A 16790-nucleotide genomic window follows, 5' to 3' on the forward strand; every position below is an offset into this window, starting at 1 on the left:
TCTCTAACACAAAGTTTTTATTAAGAAAAAGAAGGAAGGTTTATTTTTCTATGGCTGTTGGTTTGTTCCTTTATTCTTTAGGTTGCCTCCTAATGGTCAGAAATTGCCTTTCTTGTCCCATTCCCTTTGAAAATTAATTTAATATAACAATTAAACTTAATTGAAGTTCTAAACTTGAACATCACTGATTGCACTAATGTTTCAATTTCTTTTTCAATTATTTGCTTCTCAATCCTAAATAAACTGTTGAAATTATAGGGACAATATAATTTTAAACAAAATTCCTCCCCCAAACTATTTACAATGTCACTAGTTTTCAAATCAACAATTACCTGAGATTTCCAGGGGAGTGGGCACCATCTCCCTACTCAGCAGCAGTAGCTCATTGTTATTCAAGCTATTTGCTATGCAGCCTCTAAGCTTCCCACCTCAGCCCAGCACTGTGAAGGATCCTGCACAGCCTCACTAAATTCTCCTAATTAATAGACTGCTTTCTGCTTCTTTTGTGAAAAGAAGGTCTGTCACCAACCCAGCACCACTTCCACCTTGACTGCCCTCACCCTGCCTCTAGTCATTTGTCAGTCCGCTGCCATTCCCTACCACCTAGATGAAGCTACTACCAGTCTTCTCCCTATTAGAAATAAAGTAAACCCTAGTTTCTCAACCAGAACCCGAAGTACAGCAGTAGTGACCATCAGTCATTGTTTACTATCGAATATTCATGTTCTCTGTAATTGCCTGCAGTGTTGGAAGAGCAAGCCTGTGACTCCTTTTCATAAGGCCCACTGCAATATGAATTGTTCTGAAATTACCAGGTGTCATGAAGAGACAGATGCAGTCCCCTGATGTGGATCTGTCTCCCCCTGCACCCTTCCCAGGGTAGCTCATGTGAGAGGCAGAGTTTGGCCTGTGGCTCCTTCCAGAAAACAGCTGTGATATTCAAGACCCCAGTGCCAGCTTCCCTGCCTCGCAACTTCTATCCTGCTGCTTAAAGCTCATAAGTTTTGTTGCAAAGTAGAAAAGAAACTGATGCTGTGCTGACATGCTGAGAGGTGTTTGCACTGTAGCAGAAGAGGAAGAGATGGAAATATGTAGATGGGCCTTCCCTCACCTCAGAGAATCAACAACGGATAATGTTAAAGCATGGATCAATATGCAATCTGCCACTAGTGTCTGGTGGCTTATTCAGACCTTGGCAAGGAAGAAAGAATTTCCCTCCCTTGCTTTAGGGAGAGTGTTGATATAAAAACAATTTTCAAAACCTCATCATCCAACCATCTGATATTGATCCTTTCATGTCAGCCAGTGCTCTGGATCCTCCAAAAAATCAACACACCCTTTCTCACAATTGATCCCACACAGTACAAAACTACTACACCACTGTCTTAAAACATATCTTTTCCAAAATGTATAGCAATAAAAATCTAGCTCCCTGTAAAGAAAGAGGAGGGTAAGACACATTCTCCCTGTTCTGAAATTTTTTCTTGAGCGTCCGCTTAGGTTGGTTTCTCCATGGACCTCGGTGGAGCGTAATCAAGATACAGTGCTTCACAGGGCTGCAGTAGTCCATTCAGCTGCAGCCTCTGCAATCCCATTCAGTGCAGGAATCTCATTGATCAATGCTTGTAACACACCCAGAATTTGCTCGTTCTCTTATCCAACAAAAAATGCTCCTTGTCCTCCCCTAAAATCGCATGAAATTAATTCACAGGCAGGATCCTGATTTTAAGTCTAAGACCTCCACATGAGAAAAAAAAAATCGACTAATGCACCTCAATCCTCAAATCCTCTGTCATGGAAACACAAATAGGAGAATACACAGACTGTGCAAATTCTCACTCCTAACCTTCTCCTGACAAAATAAGTTAAGCTCGATGGCCCTGTTGTTCAGAATCATATTTAACAGGTATTTGAAGTGAGGCCTAATTCCGAAAGCTCAGGATGACACTTTTCAAAGCATACGTATTTTCTGCTTTTTGGCACACAGGAGGGTCCATGTACCCATTGTCTTTTGATGGCTGTTTCGCTGTGACATTAAATATCCTCTTTTCTCTCTGCTTGCAGCCTTTTGTTCATCTCTTAAATACAGCGGTTCATTTTTCATAGCCTCCCGCATGTGAAATAGACTTCTCTGCTACTCCCTCCCTGTGTGGTAATCTTGTTTCACTAACATTACAATAATTTAAAGTCATACTGGTAAATCTTCTGCTAAATACCTTGACAGCTGAGAACAGACAACACCATGCTAGTAAAGAGTCCATCTAAATGACTTAAAATCTCTTCCAGGTGTGCAAATAACTATTAGTTACTGTTAATTTAATATTTTCTCTTAAGTTGTATGTCCAAATTTACTGCCAATCAACTAAGCTGCATTTGAAAGCCTGCTTAATTTCCCAAATTCATAGGGAAGAGTCCACAAAATAAAAGAATACTACTCACAAATTGAAAGTGAACCACAGAGAAGACATAATAATATGAACAATTTAGCTAAGGGCTTGTGCTGTGAAAACACCTAAAAAATCTGCATTAGGTGAGAGGAGAGCGAGATCAGCAGGCAACATGATTAGGCTGTGACAGAATGAAGAAGTTTGAAAATTCCTGTGAATCTGCCTTCCTCCAGCATGGAAAGTTTGGAAGCTCATCTACAGGATCAGTTTCTGTAGGGCAGGAAGATGCTTTGAGAAGAAAGCTGCATAAAAATGTGTCCCTGACTGGAAATAGATTTAAAAAAAAAAAAAAAAAGACCAAAAAACTCCCCCAGTATCTTTAGGATTACAATTTTCCTCCATTGATTCATCATTAAGGGTTTGTTGGGCTCAGTAAGACCCCATGAAATCACAAGCTGAGACCATTGTGCCACAGACAGGGACACCTCCTGGCCATGTCTGTAAGCACTATCTCATCGTGCCTTCTATCTGGAAGAAAAGATGACCTGATGCAATGCTAGAATCTCCAAAGGCCTAATTATCCCAAATGGTGTGTACAAAGGGCTCCCAGTGAAGCTAGTGAGAGATACAGGTGCTCAATACGGAACGGAAAGTCAGTTCACTTTTAGTCACAGATAAATTGAAGAGCTGAGCTTCAGGAAGTTAGATATGATTATTTGGGGCTTGGCTCTCTCATGAGATAAAAGCCAAGGGATAAGGAGGAGGCTCAAATAGATTACAATGAGAAGTCTCCCCATTTGTCATTTTAAAAGGAGTGGGAATTGGTCTAGTTATTATTTTTTGTTTCAGCCAATGTTCCTTAGGGGCTCAACAATCTTCAGAGGAATTGCTGCCTGGCCGTGGTGAGTGAACAGTGTTCTGGGAGACACAAAACAGAAGTGATGGGACAGTCATCGTGGAAGGTGGCAATTCAAAGCTCAAGCATGAACAATAGGCATAAGGACAGTATTATGTACCAAATCTCACTACACTCCACCAAAGGCAGCTCACGTGCATGTGTGAATTCCATGAGAAGTTTATCCCTATGTCCTAAAAACCTCTGCTGCCCTATAAGCTGCCTGCGCTGCCCCCGTGCTTCCCTTGGACTGGCCCTGTGCAGTTCACCCAAGGTACAAATTGTATAGTTGCAAGTTGGTTGATTATTAGTTTGCCATTGTGAAAGTCTTCTTACATTACAGCTGTTCACTATCAATTAAGTTATAGTGAGAAAATCGGGTGCACCAGTAACAATTTGGCAACTGGTCAATAAGTAATCCACACGTAAACCATTTCTATTATCTGACATGATCCACAGACACTGGGATGCAAGGAAGTCTATTTTCTTCATTCCTTGAGAAAGCAGTAGCCTGCACTGGTGGAAGATTGTGATGAGTACTTCTAGCCACCTTCTCTGTCAAGCAGAGGGACTGCTTCCTGTCCCTGTGGGCACATCAACAGGGCTGCCTGGGCAAACTTCTTTTTCGAGACTGTTTATAATCTGTCATGAGGAACACAGCTCTTTTTCCCTATGGACTGTAAGAAAGGAAAGACACTTCTCAGCAGCCAGAATGCAAAAAAATCTTTTGGCTCAAACACAAAGTTTAGGGAAAAAATGTTTCTGAACTCATCTTTTTCCCCTCTTCTACTATCTTGCCCAACACATCTTGGTGAGTAGTCTTTTGGATGGGATCTGTATCAGAAACTTACAGGTCAGTGAGTTTACTCTGGCAGCTGCATTATAGGACACCCAACTGTCACTTTGGGAGTTTTTCTGGGTTTATATTCATTCTACCTGTTGTCACAGTTGTCACATTCATAGAGAATTTCAAAAGACAGTTATAATTATTTATAGAAGGTGACAGTTTACTAATTTTTTTCCATTTAGCTTGCCAGGGATCATGAGTGAGTTTTCAAAACTGCTTTTAGACCAAGCTCTGGCAATGCAGTGTTTAGTACAGGTTACCTGAACATTATCTAAACAGTAATGGTAGATGTCTGGCAAAAAGCCAACGAAGGTAATGCAGGCTGAGTCTGTCTGCAGAGCGGTAATCATCTAATGACTAAAACTGAGAAATGCAAGGAAAATCTGGACCCACGGATCTAATTAAGGAGTAAGCAGGCTGAGATGCAGAGGAGTAACCCCAGAGGGAGACAGGCAAAAGAATGATGATTAATATCAGTATGGGTTATACTTGATAGGACTAGTCACAGCAATTACACTAGTGATTCTAAAATGGGGGTGGGGGCATATGGCTGCACATAAGGCTCAGAAGTGCCATTATGTCCAGATATCACCTAGATCATTGTAAAATAGTACCTGTAATGATTGCACCATGAGCTGCCCAAGAACACACATGCATGGAAAGCACTATGAAGTTTGTTATGCCAAAACTGCTGGACTGCCACTAAAAATACAATTTTTACAGTCCAAATTCCTCTCTGGCTATTACAACAAAAGCATCTGCTCAGTGTTTCTACTCAAGACAAGACTGCCTGCCCTTTAAGTGAATGGGATTTTTGGAATAAACAATCAGGATGATTATGCTTTCCACTGCTGCAGGGATTTTTATTTACTTCTACAGCATATTAATACAGACAAGAAAAAACCCAGATAAACATTTTTTTTAGTTGTACTAGATGGCAAAAGTATATAATTACATCGCTCAGAATCTCATCAGCTCCCATCAGTCTAAGCTACTTTATGAACATATTTATAACTGCTGAGTATAGAGCAATTACGGGAAAACATTCTCCTTTCTGAATGCCTCTGCACATTTAGTATGGTCTGTTCTAATTAAAGTAGCTTCCATTAAAGTCAACTGGAGTATTTCCACTCCAGGTTAAGGCAAAGACTCAATAGGCACTAGAGGACCCCGGTTCCTACAGCCAAAACTCCAATTTTAACCAAATAAGAGTAACTCTAGAAATCATCTGAAACATGACCTGAATATAAACCTCAAGCTGAGACTTTATTTCTCAATAAGCATCACAAACTTTCCTATTCAGTGTGGGGTATCATGCAGGAAACTGTACTCTAACCAAACACCATTTGGGGACAAGAAGGGGGAAAAACAAAGATGGAAGCTTCTTGTTCCATTATTTACAGGCAGTTGAAATTGGTCTCAATATTTCACTCAAGTACTTTGTTTTCTGAGAGGCAAAATGAAAACAAAGTGTGCCTTAAAAGCTCTGTCAGTGGTAATATCTAGAAAACAGTGGAAAGAAGTTAAAAAAAGAAAACAAAACATGCGTGCAGTCTGTTAACACTATTAAAATAGACAATTTGTTTTTAATGGAGGAAAGGGAAAAAGAAGAGAAAAAATCTGAAGCACTTAGAAAGCAAAAAGTTAACATGACAGGCAAGCTAACAGGCTTAATTCGTAATTCCATATTAAATTCATATAGATTTTTTCTCATCAATACTCCCTTTATCTAAACAGCTTTTGACTGTCAAAAGCCTGGGGACACTGCTGAAGATCACTTCACTAATATATTCAATAGGAATTGTTGAGGCTCACAAATATAACTAGTTTATGTTTATTTCAAGACAAAATGTGCAATTAAATATTCCAGCTTGAGCCAGCTGGGCAACAAAATTTATGTCAGAGATTTGTCAAGAGGCAAAATGCCTTTGCTCACATAACTGAGAATACTTAGCAAAAGTTTTTAATAGCTAAGCAGAAACTTCATACAGTGGCATTGACTTCAAAGGCCTTTCTCTTGCTTATATGGAAGGAGAAGCTTTATCTAATATGCTGGATTTGTTTACTCTAAAGGAAAATCCATGGAATGCATCTATTGACCAAATGACAAGGTAAGTAGAGATGGAGATTTTTTTCTTTACATTCTAAACCAGATTCTTCAATGATAGACTTGGTTTTAAGTGTAAATAGCGATGGGTGTCTAGTGACAAAGTAAATCCTTTGTTTTAAATAACTAGATTGGTGAGTATCTTTTAACAAAACTGATTTGATCTCTAGTTTTCAAAATTAGGAAGGCAGAAAGCATATAAATACCATGTCAAAGCACAGGACTGAGCGCAGAAATTAAGTAGAGAAACAATTTTGGACAATATTTAAGTCATTCAAACTTGTAAAGACTCTAGTGACAATTTAAAACTGCTTTTCAGGACACATCACTATCTTCACATTTTCTCTGTACATTGCTAATAAAACATTTATAACATTAAGTATGCAGGCAGAATTTGAAGGAGATGTAATTAACTGCCTGGCAGACCAGAAAAGACACAGATTCTCTGATTCCTCCAGAAAGGAAAGAAATGCCCAACTAGCCACATGAGTAGATGGTCATGAGCATAAGAAAGCTTCTTTATCCTTGAAAACACCACTGCAGAGTGAACAAGAACTATCAGAGAAAACAGAGGAAACAAGGATGTCACAGGGAACAAGCAGCAAAAGAGTTGGCACATGAGCGCCAAGCTCCAAAAGGAGTACAAGTTGGTAGTTTTACCAACAGGCAGAAAAAATCCTCTTTCTCCTCCTGCTTGTCCCATTTATTTTGCATGTGAAAGGTTTGCTGAGTTTGGGGCATATTGCCTTTTTCTTCTTTTGACTAAGTATTAGGTAAATTTATGTCTTATCAACAAACGTTAGGTAAACAAATACATAAATAAGAGAGCAAGCAGTATGATTTGCATTCTTACACAATCACATTACATAAGCCATATTTACATTTAAGAGCTTCAAATAAATAAACCTAAAGAAACATGAAGGACATGCATTGTGCAACCGGAAAGCTTCCTCCCTCTTCTATGCAGATATATGTGCACACTTCTACACACCTACAGTGCCTTGACTGATTCTTACAATTGCTCTAGCCTAATTGTTTTAGTTACACACTGAAACAGCCACTTTTCTGCAATTTCTGAGTAGCACTGACTTCCTACAAATTACCACCAGAACAGAACTCACGGGTCTTTACAGCAGGGAATATCCTACTCCAACTTTGTCAAAAATTACATAAGACAATTTTGCTGTGAGATGAAGGCTATCTCATGCTTAAGAGTGGATTGATAAAAGAAATTGGGTTGAGTTCCTGACTATTTCACAGTCTTTCATTATGGCCTGAGGCAAGTAGTTTAACCTCTGTGTATCTACTTGCTATGACTAAAATGAGTATAATAACATTTTTTTTTTCCTTTATTTTTTGTCTGCCTTGCCTTTGGGTATTCTCCAGCAAGGCATGTTTTTCACTTTGACTTCAGTCCCGCTGAAGTGTGCACACTTCAACAGAATTACCCATGTTCTTGCTGTTGCACACATTTAAGGCAACCTGCTGCACTGGGAAAAGCATCTATCACAGAAAAGCTCTAAAACACTGTGATATAATAAAATATCTACTTATCAATACCCCTCATGGTTATCACACAGTGATTTGCTATGAAGAACTTACTAAAATGTTTATGCCAGAGATATTCCTATATTATAAAAAGAAGTGTAGAATTACAACTGAGAATTGTGATATTTTGAAAATTATTCTTATGCTTAGTTTCAATGGTTTCACACACTGTAGCAAAGTTACATGGGCTCTAATTCTGCAGGAGCATGGTTCTAATAGAGATAAGTACTAAATATCTTAGAAAGAGACCAAAGAATAATTAATTCAACAGGTCTAAAATCTCTTGCTCCAACAACTGCACCTTGAAAAGCAAAACCTGAAAGGTTTTAACTTGGTGTACAATCAGTATAGTGTGAGATCACCTTCTCACACATAAAAAAGTCTATTCCTAGAATGTAAGATTTTAAATAGTTCTTATTAACAAAATACAGTTACTTCATGTTATCGATATGAATAATTTAATGTGTTAAAAATATGTGTTATAGGCATCACTCAGCTCTTGCAGCAGCAGAAAAGGTGTTTACATGAAGGACATTTTTTCAGACTAATAAAAACCCGAATGTGTGGTATGTCTCTAGCCTCCGGGTAATTCCTGACCCAGAATACGCATGACTTGATTTTTTCCTCTTCTTTTTTTAAAATGGGCTTAGTTTGCAAAATACCTGCAATATAATTACAAACAACAGTTGGTATTTATTAAGTATCATCTATTCACGAAACTGATTTCCTAGTTGAGAGGGGCTCTACTGCTGGCCATCACTGCTGCTATTACTAGATTCCTCTAGTGCTTTACTGCTGTTTTAAGCATGCTGCCCACACAAGCCTTTTCTCCTCACTCTCCCCCTCCTGTGCTACCTCAGACCAAATGTCTTTTGTCTCTCCATTTTCAGTGTCCCATAAAACAAATCTGTTGTCAATCTGAGGACACCTGGAATGAACTTAGCAGTGGATTCCGTGACCTTTTTAACACATGGTGGTCAAAAATCACCATCAGCTGTTGAAGAGAAAAACGTGAAAGATCAAAGTCTTCCACTCCCACTACTGTTCTTGTTTTCCTTTGTTGATATGTGCACTGCTGACAGAAACCAGCAATTTTTATCTCGAAAGTGCAAATATTTGATAGGAAACTGAGGCCAGATGTATAAACCCAAACCAAACAGCAAATATTTCTGTGATTCTTTTAACGGCACTGGAAAAGGTCCTTTTTAACAAACAAACTCCTTCTCCTGGAGGGTTTGTAAATCAAACATTGTAGCTTTTATTAGTTGATAGACTGTTGATACTAAATAAGAGCTGACTTTAAGCCCAAGAGCAACTGCATAGACTCCTTTCATTGTTGAGCTGAGATATGCAAAAAGTAAACACCATAAATCATGAAAACTTTGCTTTGTACAAGTATTATTTCATGATAATAATATACAACATTTTGGTAGAATAGGCAATGTTTTCTTTAAAAAATACATTTTTTAATCATTCTCTCTACAAATCTATATCTTACAGAAAATTATTCATTCTCATTCACTTTCCTTAAAATAATTTTTTCTCTTTTGTTTCCCAAGTATTATTTTTCTCTGCTGACCTTTATGTGGCCCAAATTTTAAAGCAATGTAATGAAAATGCCTCCAAGCATCTTAACAGTTCCAAATTCTTTATATTCCAAACTGACTCCATCCCAAATCAAATGTCAATATATATTTGGTCTTTTAAAAAGGCACAACATGCTTTTTGAAGTATGTTCAGAGAAGTATTGAAGAAAGAGAAGAATAAGAGTGCAGGATCAAAAGAACATGGATTTGGTCTACAGTTGTACTTAATTTGTCTTCTGAAGTCAGACACTGAATTCCTTCAGCTGTTTTTTTTCTTCCATTTTTTGCAAGCCAACACAAAATCGTATGAGTATAAGGTGTGAAGTTGCCACTGAGGAAGTAACTGATAAAATTTTAGGGCACCTATCACAGTTACTGCAAGGTCACCTCTGATACAGTTTTATTGTAAATTCCCTTACTTCCTCAAATCATTTTCCTTTGCATCACAGTCCCTCGGAGTGTCACAGCCTCTAACTGTTAATAACCATGGCATCTTATCTTCAAGTAAGAATTCTACTCATGCAATTACAGTTAAACTGACTATGCACAAAAATAGCATAATTTAGGATTGGGATTTATTAAGGGTTTATTGTTTGGTGGCACAAGTTACCTTTAAGAAGCCAAAGTCTTTGTCCACACCCCTTACCCTTTTGGTAGGAAAACTAGGAAGATGCTGCATCCCATCTCCTACATGAATTAAGGACTATTCTGAAGACCATGGCTTCTGCCTCAAGAGTTCTTCCATGGAAGTGGACCCATTACTGATGCAGGGGTCAGAATATATGAGTAACTAATTAAAAGGGTACAATCGAAGAAATCACCTGGTTGTTGCTTTCCCTTTACACACTGCATACGTATTACCTACAAAATCAGGTGACGTACGATGTATAAAGCAAACTCTTAAAATGTGTGTTTTAAGTTAAAGTACCAAAACATTGCACATGTTGAAAATCACTAGATGATTTATCAACTAAAGAAAATGTCTGAACAGGTCCTTAGAGAATCTCAAGGCAGAAGTAATTTTCACACCAACTTAATAAATCCCCACTATTATTTCCATGATTTGATGTTTTTAGAGAATTTTTATCCAGTCTTAATTCCCACAGCTTTACCATCTGCATGGCATTTTTATGAAAGGTAATTTTATCCCCTCTGCCAACCTGTTAAATTTTGTCATGGGAGAATTTATTAGTTTCCATGACTCCAGACAATATTTTATTTTCCCTCAGTTTTCAGCTGAAAGAGCCAAGTTCCTAATTTTGTCAATTGAAAGCACTGAAACCATTCATTAGTGAAAGGTTCTAATCTACCTGGTCTGTGACTCAAGAGCAACACTTGCCCTTCAGCCCCCAGCTGACAACCTCTTTCACAGAAAAAAAGCAGAGGAAAAAAAATAATTAACAAGTAAAGCATTCTGTAGGATGCAAATCTCTGCAAGTTAAGAACTCTAGGTAGAGGTCCCCTATTTTCTAGTAAGCAAATCCTTCAGAAGTATGAACATATTAGAAGTCTAATTGCTGCAGTGTATTGGAGAAATGCAATATTCAATTAAGGTCTAAGCTTTTTAAGAGCACTGAACTCATTTTACTCTTAAAATTCCACACACACTACTGATGATCTTTAATTATTATAGTGCAGTGATTAATAAAAGTAGCAATGTGCCCAGCAGTCTAAGCATACACAATCTCTTTCTGCTTTAGGGAAGCCTGAAATGCACGACAGTGGATTCTTTCCAAACGTATTTATCAGAAAGCTGTTTATCTTCTGTAGTAGAGCTTGATTCATAGTCATTCCATTCGTGTCAATGAATGCAGCACAAGGCCTTTAATACTCCCTGGTTGGGAGCTAATGCCTTTAGCTTTCCATTAGGTAATTTGAAAGACCTATTCATTTTTTTTCACAGTCAGCTAACTAATTCTTTAACACTTCATTTCAATACCACTAACACTTACTAAGGGATTGACTTCACTAAGTGAACAATCTCAGCTGTCTCAACATTTCATCGTTACCTGACATATATAGCTGTGTCTAAATCAATGAATCACACTGAGGTAGGTCTATCCCCTTGAGCATTTTTTCTTTTCTTTTTTTTTTAACATCTAGTCCCAGTGTTCCTCTTTACTGTTCAATACAAAACTTGCAAGATCTGTGGAAAGTACAATACACTTGCTTTTTTATCCCTGTTTCTATATTATTCATCTATTCAAATTATAGACCAACAATTCACCACGTCAAGAACAAGGATCGCATTTCAAAATGCTTCGTTTCTGTTACACTTTGTTGCAAATGTGGCAAAGAAGTACTAAGTTTCTTCCTTCTTTTTAGCTTGCAAAGCCAATCAGATATCATGATGACAGGCAGAATGTAGGAAAGGTGAATTAGGTTCTTTATTTACCCCCAACTTGGCAGAATTCATTCTCTTCCAGCACAATTCTATCACATACACCAAGGATGAATATCAGGGATAAATTCATGAAAGTTTTTAAGATGAATCAGTAAACACATATTGAGCTTAGATTTCTGTTGGCATCAACTCTGACTATTAAAAAATACCAACTCAAAATGCAGCATTTGTGTTTTTCCAGTCATGCTTAGACAGTGCAAACATGATAGCATTTTATCTCCTGGCACACCTAATCCAAAGAAAGCAGTATAAGGAGGTTACAAGCAAAAAATAGAAAAGCTCATTAGAAACAACACATTTCTAAATTTAAGCTAAGCTTATTCAACTGCTTCACTAAACACTTCGAAAGGACCCTACCAAGATGCAGATCATGCAACTCTTCTAGCCAACCTTTGTTAGCATGGCGTCTGCAGCTTCTGCTGCTCTGAAGAAATTATTGCCCCACACTACCAACTCGCCTGTCTCTCAAATGCATCACCCAAGGGTATTGTAAGAAGTTACTTGCTTTGAATCTTTCTTAATCATGTTTAGAATGGAATAATGTCAGGCATTTGGTTTTGGGTGGGGGTTTTTTTTGCACACTATGTAGCTCATCTATTGTGCACAAGTGTTATGGAACCTTATTCTTGCCATAAGCAGGTTTGCAGTATTCTGTTTAAAAGATAAATAAGCCCCCACAAACAACTCAACACAAAACCACCAACAGTCTTCTTGAAGGAAAGTAATCAGATGAGAAAAAAATGTATCTGGAAGCTTTTTAATATTAGCTTTAGTGTTCTAAATCATTGTGAGCTTTGTCTTTCCAGAGGAATGTTAGCTGAGAAAGAAAAGCTGGTGTTTGCCTGTAGGATGCCTGTCGCTGTGGTCTCTCAAGGGCAGCTCTAAACTCCTTTGTGAGTTTCATTTCTATGAAAAGCAGAAGGGGACCAAATCTCAAATAATCAGTTGGTTTCATATGCTGAGGATCAACAGTCACCTTTCCACTCAAGTCTGAGTGAATTCCCTTGCCAGCAGAAAACAGGTGTCAACTTTAATCCTACAATTTCTGCTTCTTTAATGAATCTTACAGCAGCTATAGTACTCTTTGATGTTTTACTGCCATAAAAAGTTATGCCTTTACAGAATTCAAAGCTGGTTTCTCCACATTTAGAGTTGCAACATACTATTATGATAACTAAATTATTTTCAAACTTCTGTACTTCAACTTAAACCCCATTTAGGTACCTAAAGGTATCCTAGGTTTCAAAGATGACTACAACTTAACTAGGAGCAAGTAATTGAAAAAAATTAAATAAATTCAAATAAATTACATAAACTCTTTTTGAGTACAGAATAAAGCGTTACCATACTAAACAGTGGGTATATGATATATTATCTTGGAATCTTCTCATTATGATGGGTTTTTACAATGAAAAGGCAATGAAGTCTCATATAAATCAGAACCAATTCACTTTCTTCACAACTGTAAAGCCTCTTGTTACTTTTACTGTCAGAAAAAAGAATCACTTCGTAGGAAATGGTAGAACCAGCTACACATGTTCAGCATTGTAACAGAAATCACACTATAAGATTACTATTGAGTCCTTTTAACTCAGACAAAGCCCTCTTCTTAGCAAATGATACTTTGTATTTGGCCGTGATTTGTAAAAGCAGATAATATTTTCCATTTGTATCATAAATTTCATCACTGGATATGAAAGTCAGCTAGTGCTTTATTGGTTGCTTATGTACAATATGATTCTTGAGACATATCACCAAATTAACTGATATTCCCTAAATATTCTCAATGCCTCCTGAAAAACAGGGTAGAAAAGCCAGTCTTTCTGAACTCTGGGCTCCTGTGCCCTCACCAGAGCACCTTTCCTACCTTTAAGCACCTCTGTTATTTTTTAGATGAGAAGAACAGGGAGAAGAAACAAAAGAGCTAAAAACAGAGGTCACACATTAGTCAAAATATTAAGTAAGCCAATTTTGAATGATGGCTGATTTAATTCTCTCTTCACAGACCTTCCCAGAGTAAATTTTAAGAAATTAAAAAAATATCATCACTATGATAGTCTTGGGAAGCTGGAGCCCTTTCACCAAGATAAACCTATCTGGAGGGTGAAGAATTAGAAGTCACTTACATTATTTTACAGAACCCCTGTATAAATAAAATGGGCTTAGAAGAGAACACGCAACATCAAAATCTAGCCTCCAGTCTCAAATAACTCTGTTCCAGTAATTCTGAAGACTTCATAATATCTAGAAAACAAAGCTGAGTCTCAATTAAGGACTGCTGAAGGGAGAATGGTATCCTATAACACTGACATCTGGACTACTGCTAGCACATGTAACGTGTATCTGCCCCTGACAGCTTATCAGGTTATATATAATTCTGAATCATTAGTCATGTCTTTCTCAGTAAGCATAGGAATCTGCAAAACCGACATCGTCGTAGAAGTACGTTTGGAGGACAAACCCACTTACATGCAACAATCTTAAAAGTTAATCATAAGCCATTAATATAATGCAGACCATAAATGTCAATACAAATGGTTAAGTGCATGTCAACAAGCAGTGTACAGGCATGACTGACCTAGGCAATCAACTTAATATGGCAAACGATAGCTTTGTAAATATCTCCAGCATCGAACGCACATTTAACCTCCACCTGCTAAAGTTTCAATAGGAAAAAAGAAAATCCAGCATCATTTCATAAGGGAGGGGAAAAAAAATAAATCTGTTCCTATTTCCATAGCCCTGTAAAAGAACTTCTGAAAAACGTCCAAGAAGAATGCAGCATGCCCCAGTGCAAACTTATTCAAGATGTAGCGAGCATAAAACCCTACACATGACACCGACTGGTTAAACAGAGGCAGGCTCTACATGCCCTGTCATTTGATCATGAGATTGATTGATCATTTCTATTACTCGACTAGACTATAATGAAAAGCCTTGTGAATGTGCTAAGACCATTTTAATAGCTCACTAGAGACCCAAGTGAGGAAGGAACATGCCTAAGCCAAGTTCTATATGCAGTCCATATACCGCCATGAATAATGAAGTGTTTTAGGCAAAAAAGAAGATATTACAAGGAGCATTTTTTTCTGTCACTGAGAGTTTTAGGAGGAATTCTACTGACAATTGATTGAGTGTTTTAGGACTGGGGGATACGTAACTCAGCAGAAGAGACAGGAATTTATATACTTTTAGGACCAAAAAATATGAAAGACTCTGATAAGAGAGTGCTGTAGGAACAATTGTTTGCAAACACTTAACTAGCACAGCTATTAATTCCTTTGAAACCATGGCAGTTTTCTTTCCTGTAAAAACACAGTGAAATTGCTGTGAAGAAATGTGCAGCACATAGGCTTCCATTTTTAAAAAGTTAACTCAGTTCTTTTTGTAAGAATCTGCAGTACTAAATGCATTCATTTAATTATTAACTGTTCCTGTTAGCATCTGAATACTCAAATTAAAACTTCAGAAATTACGTACAATTGTACAGTCAAGTTAGAGCTACAGTTCTGCTTAAAAATCTCCCTTCTTGAGCCTATGCTTAAAAAAGGGAGAGAAAGAGGTTATCAGAAGAACAAGACCTCCCAGAGTCTATTCTCCCAGTGTCATTATCAGCTCATGCCCATGACAAAATTAATTCCTCAGTTCTGCCAGGAATGACAGTCTCATTATCCACATTAGAATGATGATAAAAAATAAGAAAATGTAGGGACCACTGGAAATTCTAAAAAATCAAAAATTGTTTCAAGGTGAATAGTCTTTACATGTTCCAGATGTATTACTTTATTAAACAATATTAAATGGGGTTTTTTAAATAGATCAACATATTTTAAATAAAAACACTACATGAGATTTTTTTATACATTTCAAATTAACCATTTGAGGAAAATAAACATGATTTTATTAAATATTTGGGTGCAGCCAAATATTCCTTATTGGAAATGCTGGAGTTGAAAATTTTGTCATGCTCTGTTCCTAGTAGAGGGGAAAAAGCGGTTTCAAAGCAGACACATTTGCTGATGGTTGAAATAGACTAGCAACACATAACAGTTCTGGAAGAGACAAAAGATTAGGATGAAGTAAATGTATAGATGATACAAATCTCATGATATTTGTGATGCCTGTATGAAACAAACTGCCTGTCTCCAGTTCCCCAGAATAGACCAGATTGATAGTACCACATTTTCGTAATACAATGTGTTAGAATTGATGGCTTAAAGAACTGACCCATTTGGATTAATGATCCTTATCACACTGTTACACATTTGAACTGAAGCAGCATGCTTTATTTGTTGACAGTATTCAGAACTGAAATTATGATTTAATTTTGAGCAGAGTTTTGTTTTGGGGTTTTTTTCTGTGGTTTTTTTTCCAAGAATATGAATTACAGCAACAGAAATGTTAAGAGAAAAAATAGCATATGGCTAATTGGCTGGCTGAATAAACAATTGCCCTTTCTTTTTAAGAGCCTTCTACCAAATATTCACTTGATGCCCATTAGCAGCAGGCATTCATGGAGTGTCTGCTCATGGTATCAAAAAGAATGCAATAAACAACTGTTAACGCTTGCCTCAATGCAGGCAAAGACCCATTCTCTTAAGTTTATCCCATAATATCATGTGGATTAAAAGAAAATTCAATATGGTTTTTACATATCCAATGAATAGAGCCTAAAGCAGGAAAAGGTTCCTTTACAGAGACCTGGGATTTGAGCCAGCCCCCTTTCTTGAGGAATGTCTTAGAAATGGGAAGGTAGAGCAAACAGCTGAAGTGTGGGTTCCCCCCAGCCAGCCAGAGTCATTCATTAGTGGCCTTCCAGAGATAAGAGAAGTACTGACATGCCTGGAGATAGCAGCTAAAATTACACACTCACTCTACACTCCTCATACATTTGTCACCAGGAGATACAAACATTTATGTCAGTGATAGCAAGCCACTCGCCTTATTTAGCTGTTCTGAACACCCATGGTATTTAAGGAATATCATAGCTGCATGCTATGCTTGTGCTAGAGAAAA

This window comes from Gallinula chloropus (genome assembly GCF_964237585.1).
Source record: "Gallinula chloropus genome assembly, chromosome: 6".
Classification (NCBI taxonomy): Eukaryota; Metazoa; Chordata; class Aves; order Gruiformes; family Rallidae; genus Gallinula; species Gallinula chloropus.